Here is a 14,271-nt window from a genome sequence, read left to right as displayed (position 1 = left end):
TGTAAATGTTATTAAAATTTAGTGTTAATACATATTTAATTTAATTTAAGGTATGTTTTGTTTTTAAAATAGAAGTTTTCGTGTCGAAATCGTAAATTCGTAAAAATTTTGTGTCGTTTCATTTAATAAAAATAAACGTTAATTTTTAATAATACTTAGGGGGCGGCATTTCGAAGACTTGCATCATATTAAAAAGGTGTACCGCACGGCTCTGTTTAAAACATCCAGTAGTAAAGCATGGAATCTCCTAAAGAAATTAGGTCTTCAACCCTGCGACTCATGAACAGCAGGAAGTTACAGCCGACCAAATAGATGCATGGATTGTAAGCTTTTTAAAGCCCCAGACATTAAAGAATACCACATGGCAATTAAAAAAAAAACTTCTTAAATCAAAAATATAAGTAATTAAAAAAATAATGTGTGTGTACTTTGTCCGCACGTAAGAAGTTATACTTCTATTATATGTAATTATTTCAACGAAATTAATACAGGGTGTAACGAAAATACAGGTCATAAATTAAATCACATATTCTGAGACCAAAAATAGTTCGAATGAACCTAACTTACCTTATTACAAATATGCACATAAAAAAGTTACAGCCCTTTGAAGTTACAAAATGAAAATCGATTTTTTCGAATATATCGAAAACTATTAGAGATTTTTTATTGAAAATGGACATGTGGCATTCTTATGGTAGGATTACCTTAAAAAAGAATTATAGTAAAATTTTTCCACCCCATAATAATTTTATGGGGGTTTTGTTCCCTTAAACCCCCCAAACTTTTGTGTACGTTCCAATTAAATTATTATTGTGATACCATTAGTTAAATTCAATATTTCTAAAACTTTTTGCCTCTTGTTATTTTTTCGATAAGGCAGTTTTATCGAGTTGCGGCTTCTTTTTAATATGTTGACATAAAAATTTTATGGGGGTTTTGTTCCTTTAAACCCCCAAAATGTTTGTGTATGTTCCAATTAAACTATTACTGCGGTACCATTAGTTAAACACAGTGTTTTTAAAACTTTTTTGCCTCTTTGTATTTTTTCGATAAGGCGCCTTTTATTGAGATGTGGTTTCTTTTTTAATATGTTTCAAAATATGCCTAAAAATGTAAATCATAAATAAATTTTCATATTATTACCAAGTCTCCATAATCGTACTTAGCCATAAACAAATATGTGGTGGATTTGACAAATATTCAAAATATCTCGATAAAAAGTGACTTTTCGAAAAAGTACTAAGAGGCAAAAAAGTTTTTAAAATATTGTGTTTAACTAATGGTACTACAGTAATAATGAAATTGGAACGTACACAAAAGTTTGGGGGGGTTTAAAGGAACAAAACCCTCATAAAATTTTTGTGGGGTGTCCAAATTTCACTATAATTTTTTCTTAAGATATTACCACCATAAAAATGGCACATATCTGTTTCCAATAAAAGATCTCTAATAGTTTTCGATATATTGGAAATAATCGATTTTCATTTTGTAACTTCAAAGGGCTGTAACTTTTTTTATGTGCACATTTGTACTAAGGTAAGTTAGGTTTAATCGAACTATTTTTGGTCCCAGAATATGTGATTAAATTTATGACCTGTATTTTTGTTACACCCTGTTTACTTTAAACAGTTTATTTATAATTTATTTAAATATTAAACTAATTTTAATACATACTACTTTTCAAAAAATTTTATGAAAACAATACCACAAATTAAAAAAATAAAAGAATAAAACACACACAAACACATTGAAAAATGCCACAAACGATTTCTGAACAATAAGTGTTGGAAAAATTTTAACTAAATACGTATTTTCTGAAAAAAAATTATATAATAATATACTTACAATCATAAAATGTCTAAAAAAAATAAAAAAATAAAAGTTTGTATTGGGGATTGAAACCGCGGACCATGGGCGCGGTTAGTTTTGAAATTCAAGTATCTTTAGATTTTGGCTACGGGGACATATGCATTATGTTGGAAGATAGATCAACTGAACGTTTTAAACTTTTGACAGTTCTGAATTTAACCAAATTAGTTTGATTTTTGTGGAATTTAAATATTAAAATACAACAAAACATAGAGTAAGAAAATAATTTTAGATGAATATTGGTAGAAATTTTGTTGGTAATCAAATTATGTAAATCAAAGCATGTAACTATGTAATTTTTTATTGCGATACTGAAACATTTAGAACTACGTACCTGTTGCTTTACTCCAAACCCTTTGAAATAGAGTAGGTGAGTAAGGCATTAAACGATACCAAATCTGGAAAAGCACCAGGATTTGACGAAACCACGCACAATTTTTAAACTATTATGGGGGATGCGCAATAATGTGGCTAAGTAAATTCTACTCAATATCCTTACAATGGAAAGTGTGCCAGCGGTTTTCAAAAAAGCAAAAATAATTGCTGTGCTTAAACCCAATAAATCCAAAAAAAGTGGTGGAATGCTACCGCCCGAATGTGATGGTTGAGCTCATGTTACAAACTCAGTAATTCTGGAGAGTGATCGTTAAAAACTACTGTAGCTTACATTGACCTACTTGCTGCTTACGACACCATATGGAGGGATGCACTTATCTTTAAATTTCTCAATACTATACCATGCAACCGAGTTGCTACCCTATTAAACAATATGCTGTGCGATGGTTCCTTTTAAATAATAGCAGTATCGTACTGAACTTATCGTACAGTTTGACTTAATTTTGTGTGACTTAGTTGATTTTCACCAGCAGGGTATAATATTGCATACAATGGAGCCAACAGGACTAGAGCTTCTGCTACACCAAAACCAATACATGTGATGAAAAAGCAAATGCTACACGCGGCACCACATAAACAAACAATTCAACGGACGCGACGTGTGGTGTTGGTACTCTATTTTGAGTAAATGAATATTGCTTGCTGATCCGTATAACATACATCCGAAATCCAAAACTTATCGCACGTAGGTTCTGTAGAATATAAGTGCAACTTTAAGGTCAGCACACCATCTCCTGTAAGTAACACATTTAAAACGATTGATAGATTTCTCACAGAAACAGAAATGACTTCTAGAAAAGAGCAGCAGATACCAAATGAGAGAATACGAGAAATAATGTGTCACACATACAATAATTGATGACATAAAAACAAAACAACAAATATGGTACGGCCATCTACAGAGAATGTCAGATGACAGAATCCTAAATAGATTTTGGCGTGGACACAAGAAGGAAGAAGGAAAAGAGAAAAGCCGAGAAGAAGCTGGAGGGGGAATTGAAAAAGAACTAGATGAAAGGGAAATCCCTCCAAGTCTAGGGTTAAACAGAGAAGAATGGCGGTTAGGAGTCGGAGAACGCTGTAAACCGATAGTAGTAGTAGTAGATGCCTTTCTCACACCTATGTTTTGCATATTGGACGTACCTGATTGGACCATAATAATTTTGGGTCTAAGATCATACCAAGATATTTATACTCACTAACAACAGATATAACATATCCTGTCAGACTATCAGGCGTACGTATGCTATATCGTGTAAATATCATAATAGCAGATTTTTCTGGGGATTTAATTTGTTCATGGTTTTTATTCCAATTATCCACTAGTTTCGCGATGTGTTCCAAATCACTCGTTTATTATTTTTAACCTCATTTTAATAACTTTTATGCCCATGCGAAATGCAGAGACATCCTTTTCGGACTGACGAAGGGGGCAAGAAACAAATTTGAATACAAATCATGTACTCACACACAGAACTCTTAAAAATTTACCAAGAGACACACCCCCCAATAAAATAGATAGATTTATTAAAGAAAATTGAATCATATTATAGTGTAATCCCGAGGCATCAGCAAATACCGGTTAGAGATAATAATCCTTACACAAATCCAGGCAATAATTTAACCTTTTTTATGTAAACCATGTCAGTGACAGTTATGTCGAAGTCGGATCCCTAAAAGGGTAACCACTCTGTTTGGGGGAATGCGAATTGTCGCTAACTATCCCATTTTCTCGCCGGTCTCAGTTACGCACTTCGACATAATCCCAGGCATTACCCCCAGGAACCGGACTGGAACTATGCATCACGCTGATTCAGACCACCGAAACCTGATATTATTGATACTACGGGGGACACACTATAACTTTTATTCTTTTGTCCCTAATAAAATTTAATATTGTATTCATTTTAACAAATAAATTAAAAGTAGTAGTAGTAGCGATTTTAGAATATAATTTATTTCGATTTATTAAATGTATGTGTTTGCAAAGATTTTTTTTATATATATTTTTAATCCAGGAAAGCAGTTTTAAAGTGCGTGCGCCGTTATGCGCCGAACTCCTAGTTAAGGATGGGAAAAACCTATCAGTTATAACCTAAAACTGGTTTTTTACTTCGCAATAACCGGTTTTGCCTGTTGTTTTTTTGTCACGGTTATAACCGGTTTTTTATCTTTAATGTAACAACCGGTGAAAAACCGGATAAGTTACCTTAGATAATAAAACCCTAATAGTTACCGAATAATAAAAAAATAATGAATTCCGGAAAAAATACTGTTTATTTAAATTCATCAATAATTCTTGGTTTGTTTGTTTATATTCGTTAATAAGTCTCACGCTCATTGAAATATGTTTAAGAAATGTGATAAGCTGAACTAGCTATTTTAATGAACCTGAGAATAAGCACGTCATGTTTGCTGAATTGGGGATTCTATTAAAAACAGATATTAAAAGATATTAGTATCAATATTAATAAGCTGTGTGCTATGCAGAATGTGAAGTCATAGTTGCATTATTTATAATAAACGCTATACCTATACAAACGACCCTGTGGAATCACTTAAAAAAACGAAAAAATAAAATAGTTTTGTGTATGTTTTATAAAATTTGATTTCTTTTTTCAGAAATACAACAAATGTGCAAAAACATTTAGGACAATAATACATTCAGTTCAGAATTTTAACAATGATTCATTATTATTTGTTTTTACTAGTTTTACTGGTTTTGATTACATTTACATTTATTTGTTTATAATTCATATTACATGTATACACGTTATAATCTTATTTACTTCATATTTATTACGTTTATAGTGTTATAAATAAGTACCTAATTTCATTACTTTTGTATTTTTGAATTATTTGGTATTATTTGGACCCGAAACTTTCATTGGGTTAGTTTATTATTATAAAGGGTGTAACAAAAAGGTAGGTCATAAATTAAATCAGATATTCTGGGACCAAAAATAGATCGATTTAACCTAATTTACCTTAGTACAAATGTGCACTTAAAAAAATTATAGCTCTCTGAAGTTACCAAATGAAAATTGATTCTTTCCAATATATCGAAAATTGTTAGATTTTATATTGAAAAATACACTAAGCGTCAAAATTAACGCACCACCTTAAAAATGGGACATTTTAATGTCTCATATTTCCTAAACTTGTAGTCCGATTTTAGTGATTTTTTTTAATATATTATAGCTGTATTCTTCAAGGTTATCGATGTAATAATATTGTTGCTAAACAGATAAGTGTCATTGTATATCGGGTGTAATAATGATAGTTTGTTTTTTCCTCAAAGTTTGGAACACCCTGTGGAATATTCTAGCGTATATAAAATATTGAGACTTAAAATCAACTTAAGCTATCTAGGTTACCTTAAGCTATCTTAACATTTTGCTTTTTGATTCATTCGCTTATGTTGGATAATAAAAAAGTTAGGTACTTTAACAACTAGCAACGTTTTTCATCAATACAGGGTGTTTCTAAATAAGTACGACAAACTTTAAGGGGTAATTCTGCATGAAAAAATAATGACCGTTTGCTTTATAAACATATGTCCGCAAATGCTTCGTTTCCGAGATACGGGATGTTGAATTTTTTCTTACAAACTCACGATTTATTTATTGCTCTAAAACCGGTTGAGATATGCAAATGAAATTTGGTAAGTTTTAAGAGGTAGTTATTGGGCATTTTTTGGCATACAATTAAGAATTTTATATTCACCATTGGCGTGCATACGGGTAATATGACCGGGTAATATGACCCTATGCACGCCAATGGTAAATATAAAATTCTTAGTTGTACGTCAAAAAATGCGCAATAACTTCCTCTTAAAACCAACTAAATTTCATTTCCATATCTCAACCGGTTTTAGAGCAATAAATAAATTGTCAGGTTGTAAGAAAAAATTCAACATCCCGTATCTCGGAAACGAAGCATTTGCGGACACATGTTTATGAAGTAAACGGTCATTATTTTTTCATGCAGAATGTATTTTTTCATACCACTTAAAGTTTGTCGCACTTATTTAGAAACATGTATTGATGAAGAACGTTGCTAGTTGTTAAACTATCGAACTTTTTTATTATCTAACATAATCAAATAAATCAAAAAGCAAAATGTTAAGAAAGCCTAAGGCTAGAGTTGAGTTCTAATTTCAATATTTTATATACGCTAGAATATTCCACAGGGTGTTCCAAACTTTGAGGAGAAAACGCACTATCATTGTTATACCCGGTATACAATGAGACTTATCTGTTTAGCAACAATATTATTACATCGATATCCCTGAAGAATAAAGCTACAATATATTAAAAAAATCACTAAAATCGGACAAGAGGTTTAGGAAATTTTTAAGGTGGTGCGTTAATTTTGACGCTTAGTGTACATATGGAGTATCACAAACTAAAGTGCAGTATAAATGTGACGTTGTAACGTATTGGGTGTTGAATATTGATTCAAAAAACCTAAAACCGGTTTTTGGAATAACCGGTTTTTTTGACCGGTTATAACCGCCAAGTTAAACTGTAAGTTTAAAAAACCGGTTTAACCGAAAACCGGTGTTTTGTCAACAACCGCAATCCCTACGTCCTAGTACCGTGTAACTATGTATGTCAAATGTAAAAAATGTTACATATAAAAAAATAGGAACAATCAAACTCTGGAAGAAAAATCATCAAGGACAGGATCAAACAATGATTCCTCTAATTATTATTGACAAATCTCGTAAACCTAGAGTTTTAAAGGATATAATGCATCGTCTGCCAGTTTCATATTATAGTTGTAATAAGACATGGTTCACCTCAAAAATTTTCAAAAATTGGTTTTTTTTAAAGAATTTTTACCTGCAGTGAGACATTTTTAAGAGAAAAAATTGGGAATATCACTGAAAGTAGTGAAAAGTTGATTGATTTTTGACAACGTTCCTGCTCATCCCTCTGAAAATGTTCTACGTTCAAAAGATGCCAACTTTAGTTGTATGTTTTTACCAAAAAATACAACATCACTTATTCAACCCATGGATCAGTGAATAATTTTGGCAACCAAACGAATATAGCGCAACAAGATTTTAGATGATATAATGGTTGCATTGCATGATGAAGATAATGCTGAAGATACAAGAGGGAAACATATCTTGTGAAAATTAAAGTGTAAATGTAAAATTTTTTGATTTATTTCTAATTTTATATAACTGTCTCTAGGCTATAATGGAAATAGACCCCCCAATGAGTCCGTTATATTGAGGTTTTACTGTAGTACATATATTTATTATTTTCGATAATAAAAATTTATTAGTGTAAGTTGTTTTACACCCTGGTTTAAACCGTAGCAAAATTTTACGGAAGAGCAAAAGAAAAATATTTGCTGTTGTTATTTCGTCATATATTGTTTATTTTAGTTCGTACCTACACATTTAATTTTTGTGTCAATATTTTACCTGTTACAAGTGGGCTAGAGTAAGATAGGAAAACCATTTGTTAAAAGAAAATAACAACTAAAAACGACATTTTGATTCGAAATAATGCAGTTTTCCTCCAAAAATTTGATTTACGACACTTTTTCTCGAATGAAACGTTAAAACAAATCGGTGTTATTATAGTATTCCTTCGGTGCGAAAGTAGGATGGGTAATAAGAAATTTGGATTTCGAGATGGTCTAGGAACTAGAGAGGCATGTATGCGCGTTCAACAAAAAGTTGTGAGTTCCTAAATAACGTTTATGTTTGTTTCATCGACTTCGAGAAGGCATTATACTGAGTACTACGCGATACACTTTTCGATTGCCTGCTGACAGCCGGACTTGACTACTACGATATAGAACTGCTAAAATACTTATATTACAATCAAGTAGCGAAGTAGCCTCTATCCAAGTTGAAGATAGTCGTACTAAAAACTACCCATCAAACGTGGAGTACGACAGGGTTGTGTTTTGTCATCGAGTCTTTTTAATTTGTACCCTGAAGAAATATTTAGGGAGGTTTTGGACGACAGACAAGAGGGAGTAAGACTGGGCGGAGAAGTAATCAACAATATCAGATACGCTGACGACACAGCCAGTCTTGCAGAAAATTTACAAGATTTCCAGCCATTAGTAAATCTAGTCAGTGAAGCAAGGTATTAGAGAGGCCTAAAAATCAATATTTCAAAGACAAAGTGGTTGGCAGTTGGAAAGATTAATGTAGATCAAGGCGCGCTTTCTCTTGATGGAGAGGATATAGAACTGGTAAACTATTTTAAATACCGTGGCAGTTGGTTAAATGTAACTTGCGACTGTGATGAAGAGACAATAACCAGGATCGAAACATCACGTAAGGCTTTTATGACCTGGAAACCAGTTTTATATAACCGAAGCCTGTCAATGAATATTCGAAAGAAAGTCCTGAAATCTGTGGTCTATCTTATCGTATGATTGTGAGACATGCACGTTAAAAATCACGATGCTAAATAAATTAGAAGCATTGGCATTGTGGTGCTATCGACGAACCCTAAAGATATCGTGCGTTCGCACACTTCCAATGAAGATGTTCTTCAAATGATGAATTCAGAATGTCTGCTGGTAAACATCATAAAGAGGAGAAAAACAGAATACTGCGGCCATATAATTAGAGGACCTAAATACCATCTACTTCGCCTTATAATACAAGGAAAAGTGCAGGGAAGGAGATGAAGTGGCCGAAAGAAACTTTCATAGTTGCGTAATATTAGACAGTGGTGTGGTTCCACAGTAGAAGAATTATTTCGCGCAGCAGCCGATAAAGATTTCAGGAACTTGTAAACACGATAACGGTTAACGTCTGAATACGGACACGGCACCTAAAGAAAAAGGGGTTATATGGTCGCTTTTTGAATTAATACTTTTTTAATACGTTTTTCACCAGAAACTAGCACACCCCCTGAAATATTTTTAAGGTTGAGATATTACAGATTTCTGAGAAAATGCATAATGCATTTTGTTGGTGAAATAAACACAAAAATGAAATTTTTTGAGTGAATACACTTTTGAACGGGATGTACGACATCTATGACATGCCCCTCGTATCTTCGTATACAGTATCTATCCCATAAAATCATAACGTGGTACACTGGATGCAATTTAAAATGATTACCGCTTTCTACGGATTCTACTAGAGCCGTTTGTCCCGGCATCATTTCCATGTACAATACTATATTGCCGGCTTCTGCCTCTATTGTCGTAATTACTGTTGACTGAAATGTCTGCATGCAGGCGAATATTCACTGTGTACACTAATAACGGACTTGTTATAACATAAAAGCCACAGGAATATTCCCATTCATTAGCGAAGTCCTACTAACAAAAACACGTCATATTATTTGGAAACAGGGGAAAACTGGCAAATGTTTTGCATTTTTTCAGGCTGACCTTTCCATAGTGGTTAGGATGGCAATTGGAACAATGGGACATGGTCAAAATGTTCAGGACGACCCTCAAAATAAAGCAATATATTTGTTACTCAATATTCTCGGCATTACTCCATATAAGTTGAGGCTTGTGTTACAATTTATTGCAATATAATGTAACTGAGCTAGAGAGAAACACTTCGAAAAAACATATACCAAACATGACAGATCCCAGAATTAGATGATGAAATTAAAATATAACAATTAGAGGTTAATACTGGGGCAATTACAAGAGAAGAATTTGCTAACACACTTAAATTATTAAAGAATGGCAAATTCGCAGGAACAGATAATGTACCCATCGACCTAATAAAAGCAGCAGACACCAAACAATCCATAGATAGGCTACACAAACGAAGAACTGCCAAAAGAATGGAAAGAGGGATTGATAATAAAAATTCCAAAAAAGGCAGGTCTGAGCAACTGTAAAAATTGGCGTGCAATCTAGTGTTGCCCAAATGCAAGACCAAGACAAGACTTAGACAGTCTTGGTCTTGGTCTTGCGTCAGTACACCTGGTCTTGGTCTTGGTCTTGGCATTGCGCTCCCGGTCTTGGTCTTGCAGCAAGAGTCTTGCAAGTCTCGCAGTTGCCCATTAGCCTATTGCATATCTTAGAACAACGTAACAGAGAGGTACATTTTAAGTTTGAATATCATAGCTATAGTAAAGACTAGCCGAATTAATAAATACCTAAACAACTGACACCGGGTGGGGTTTGAACCCACGATCTAAGTGATACCTGCCTATGTTCTAACTAACTAAAGTTAAAACTACCTTTCAAAACCCACAAAATTTCATTTGCATATCTCAACCGGTTTTAGAGCAATAAATATATCGTCAGTTTGTAAGAAAAATTTCAACAACCCCTATTTGGGAAACGAAGCATTTATAAAATAAACGTTTATGAAGCAAACTGTCAATATTTTTCGTGCAGAATTACCCATTAAAGTTTGCCATACTTATTTCAAAACATCCTGTATTGATGAAAATATGGCTGTTTAAAAAAGTACCTAACTTTTTTATTATCCAATATAAGTGAATGAATAAAAAAGATAATGCTAAGAAAATATGTGGCTATAGTTGGGTTTTAATTTCAGTATGCTAGAGCATGCTTGAATAATAAGTTAGGACAATGCTAGAATATTCCACAGAGAAAGAAAAAACACAGTTTGATTGGTATACCCGGTATACAATGACAATAATTGACCTGTCTAGCAACAATACTATTACAGTAATATTTCTAAAGAATAAGACAACATATTAAAAAAATCACTTAAATCGGACAACAGGTTTAGGAAATTTGAGACATTAAAAATGACCCGCTTTTAAGGTGGTGCGTTAATTTCTTTTGGGGTGTAGGGTTGTGTTGGAGAGGTAGTACCTTTTATCGGAACGACCACATCGAGTGTCATAGACAAGAGATGGTTTTTGATAACTGGTCCTCGCAAGACACCTAACTCTCACTTATGGCTCCACGTGCCACACCCCGGGCAACTGCATTGGTCTGCAGGCTAAACTAAGTGAGGGTAACCAGATATGGTGAAACTGTAACGTCTGTACCCAGAGTGGGCGGTTACAAACGGCGTCTGACCCAGAGTCGGCGGCCGAAACTCAAGCCAAGAAATGGCATGAAGGAAGGCAAGGGGATACCACCTTCATTATTTATTATCCCAAGAGAATCACAATGACGTCATTTAATTATAAAATTTCCGGAGTCATAAACAGTTCTCCAATCGGATCTCCGGGGGGAATGCAGTTAAGTGATAAAAGCCTAACCCAATTGAACTTACGAAGTAAAATGAAGATCGGAACATGGAACGTGCAAAGTTTGTATGAAGCTAGGAAGCTGACTAACGTAATCCAAGAAGTAACGAGATTGAAGATAGATGTCTTGGGGATAGCAGAAACATGGTGGCCAGATGTAGGAAGGTGTGCTGTCGAAGGGGCAGTTATGTACTCTTCTGGAAACCAGGATAAAAACCACAGAAAGGGAGTAGGTATAATAATCACAAGCAAATTATCTGCATCGGTAATACAGTTCTTCCCACTCTCAGACCGTATGGCCTTACTCAAACTGAAAGCCAGTCCAGTCAATATCAACATAATTCAGGTTTATGCCCCAACATCGGACTCAACAGAAGAAGATATAGAAATGTTCTACGCAGAACTTAAACAACTGCTTAGTAACGTGAAGAGACATGAAGTAAACCTCATAATGGGCGACTTTAATGCCAAGATAGGGAGAGGTAGAGACGACGATTTAATAGGCCCGTACGGCCTGGGAGAGAGAAATGACCGAGGCGAACGACTATATCAATTTTGCCAAGAGGAAGATATGAAAATATCTAATACCTGGTTCAAGCTACCACCTAGACGCTTATATACATGGAAAGCCCCAGCGGACCGCCCCGAGAGTATAGTTCGAAACCAGATCGATTACATAATGGTTAACAAAAGATTTGGATCATCAATAACTAGAACTTGTACATACCCTGGCGCCGATGTTCCATCAGACCATGTCCTTCTCTTAGCAGAAATAAAAATAAAAATCACTAATATGAGGAGACCTAAACCAGAACCAACAATAGACTATGCTAAACTTAAAGATGAGAATACCAGAAGAGAATTAAGTATGAAATTAAACAAAGAACTAACAAAGAATACAAAAGTAGAACTAGAAAGAGAAGTTAATTTGGATAACACATGGAGAGCCATAGAGGAAACAATGACGGATACAGTTAAAAAAGAATTAGGTTATAAACAAAAAATACAAAAGAAAAGTTGGATGACTGACGAAATCCTGGCAATGTTCGAAGAAAGAAGAAAACATAAAAACCAAGGGAACCGAGACAAATATCGAGAACAACAACAACGCATAAGAAGAGAGATAAGAACGGCAAAAAATAAGTGGCTAAAGAAACAGTGTGAGGAAATGGAACAGTTACAAAAACAACATGATGACCACAACCTACATAAGAAACTAAAGGAGGTAGCTGGAATATACAGAAAAAAGAAATTTTCTAACTTAGAAAATGAACAAGGAAAAATGGCACAAGGTGATAGAGAGAGGAAACTCATATGGGAAAAATACATCAAAAATCTCTTTGCAGACGAGAGGCCTGAGATAGAAGTCGTTCAGGAACAAGTGATAGATATTAACAACCTATCTGGTCCCGAGATCACAATTGAAGAAATTACTAGAGCAATAAATATCTCGAAAGACGGGAAAGCAGTTGGACCTGAGAAAATTCCTGTTGAGTTACTCAGATTGTTAGATGAAGAGGGAATTACGATACTCCAAAGATTTTTCAACCAAATCTATAAAAAAGGAAAATTCCCTGTCCAATGGCTTGTATCTACCTTTATCCCTTTGCCAAAAAAGAACAACGCAACAAAGTGTCAAGAGCACCGACTGATAAGTCTGATGAGCCATTCTTTAAAAATATTCCTCAAAGTTCTTCACTACAGAATCTCCACAAAATGCGATAAGGTTATTGGTTGCTCACAATTTGGATTTCGAAAAGGCCTGGGTACCAGGGAAGCACTAGTTGCAACCCAAGTGCTAGCTCAGAACTGCTACGATCAAAGGAAAGATATAATGATGTGCTTTATAGATTATGAAAAAGCCTTCGATCGAGTACAACATCATAAACTCGTACATATACTAAAACAACTCGACATAGATCAAAAAGACATTCGTTGCATAGAGGCTCTTTACTGGAATCAAACAGCTGTCATCAAGGTGGATAATGAAACAACGCAAGCTCAAAAAATTCTCAGAGGTGTAAGACAGGGATGCATTCTCTCCCCACTACTGTTCAATCTATATTCAGAAAGTATCTTCCAGGAAGCTCTTGAGGAATGCGAAAGCGGCATCAAAGTGAATGGTACCTGGGTCAATAATATACGATATGCGGATGATTCGGTCTTAATAGCAGACAATATAGAAGACCTCCAAAACCTTCTTAATAAAATTGGAGAGCATAGCGAGAACATGGGACTTAGCATCAACATAAAAAAGACGAAGTTCCTTATAATCAGCAGTCAATTATATCAACATCAAAATGCAAGACTAGCATATAACAACCAAGATGTAGAGCGCGTAAGAAAGTTTAAGTACCTGGGAACCTGGCTATGTGAAGACTGGATGTCGGATATGGAAATTAAATGTCGGATAGAAAGAGCCAGAAGTGCCATAAGATAAGATTTCTGGTATTTGGATTCCTAGAAAACTAATAATGAAAAAAATTAATTACTTATATACTTATTAAGTCTATTTTCTATTAGCTAAGGGGACACATTTTTAAAAAGTTTGTATTCGATATTCGATATTACTGTCGGCGTCGCAACGCAGGAATGTTATGTTATGATTAAAATACGACTATTCTCAAAATCTGGACAATTAATTTCAGAGCAAAAAATTCGGCTGCTGGGAAAGATTGTACAAAATATTTTATTTTTACATTATAATAATGACCTCTGAGTACATGTCAAAGTGTCGTGTTCTTTAATGGATATTTTGATACGCTATGTATGTTTATGGTATTGTTTGTAATGCGCATAAATCCAATTTTTAAAATTTTTT

This window comes from Diabrotica virgifera, chromosome 10 (genome assembly GCF_917563875.1).
Source record: "Diabrotica virgifera virgifera chromosome 10, PGI_DIABVI_V3a".
In the NCBI taxonomy this organism is placed as follows: Eukaryota; Metazoa; Arthropoda; class Insecta; order Coleoptera; family Chrysomelidae; genus Diabrotica; species Diabrotica virgifera.
Note: the sequence above shows the minus strand (reverse complement) of the source record.